Below are 1,337 nucleotides of genomic sequence, written 5' to 3'. Positions count from 1 at the left end.
GCTGGTAGAAGCGACGGCGGTGAATTGTTTGGCGGGGCAGCGGCATGGCCGACGGAGGTGTGTTACTGGCCGTTGCGGAGGGGGAGGATGCGGAGTATCGGTGGGGATAGAAAGAAAGTATAACGGCGATAACAATGGTGATGGTGGTGTCGTCGACGACGGCGGCGGTGGTGGTAGCAGCTCTGATACGATTATGTGTGTGTGTGTGGTGTACTTGTTGGTGGTGGTAGTGGTGATGATGGCGGTAAAACAGCGGAAACTATCGCACATCAAAGACGAAGTCTTGCTGTAAATATATCCGGTTTAGCAAAATATTTACAACCAGTTCAGTGTGAAACCCTTTTCTGTCAGTACAATATTGGGCAATATTATGTGGTTGCACTTATAAATTTTGTGGTTGATGTTGTTGCTGTTGTTGTTGTTGTTGTTGTTGTTGTTGCTGTGGCTGCTGGGACTGTTGCTGCTGTTGCCGCGGTTGCTGCTGTTGTAGTTATTGTGCTTGGTTTTGTTGTATATGTTTTTCGATTTTTCTGTTGTATTCCCCTCTTTCTCCCTCCCGTTCTCTCTCTCTCTTTTTCTCTCTCTTTCTCTTTATCTATTTATCTATCTATCACACACACATACATACACACACATACATACACACACACATACATACACACACACACACACATCCATCTGCCTAAGTTTCTTTCTCTCCCTCTCAGCCTCTCTCTCCCTCCCTCCCTCTTTCTCAATCTAATATATCTATGTATCACACACACACACACATATATATATGTATATATATCCATCTGAGTCTCTCTCTCTCTCTCTCTCTCTCTCTCTCTCTCTCTCTCTCTCTCTCTCTCCCTCTCTCTCTCTCTCACTATCGATCTACCTATATATTTATCGTCGTCATCATTATCGTGTTCATCGTGGTCGTCGTCAGCGTCACCATCATCATCATCATTATTATTGTTTCGTTGCTGTTAAGGTTCTCATTAACATTATTGTCATCATCATCATCATCATCATCATCATTTCCCACGCACTTATCAACATCAATCCTATTCATAATGATAATAATAATAATAATAATAATAATAATAATAATAATAATTATTATTATTATTATTATTATTATTATTATTATTGTTATTATTATTCAGTAGTTTTATTTTTATAACGTGCTTTCACTTCACTACCGAGCGCAGCTCTGTGTGCCTTGGGTATGTGCTGTGGTTTGCTGTGGTGCTCTTATCGTTACAGTATTGAAAGTGTTTTGCGTAGGATGTGTGCAGTGCCCAGTAGTGCAATTTTCTGTATTATTATTATTATTATTATTATTATTATTA

The sequence above is a fragment of the Octopus bimaculoides genome, chromosome 26 (genome assembly GCF_001194135.2).
Source record: "Octopus bimaculoides isolate UCB-OBI-ISO-001 chromosome 26, ASM119413v2, whole genome shotgun sequence".
NCBI classification, from domain to species: domain Eukaryota; kingdom Metazoa; phylum Mollusca; class Cephalopoda; order Octopoda; family Octopodidae; genus Octopus; species Octopus bimaculoides.
Note: the sequence above shows the minus strand (reverse complement) of the source record.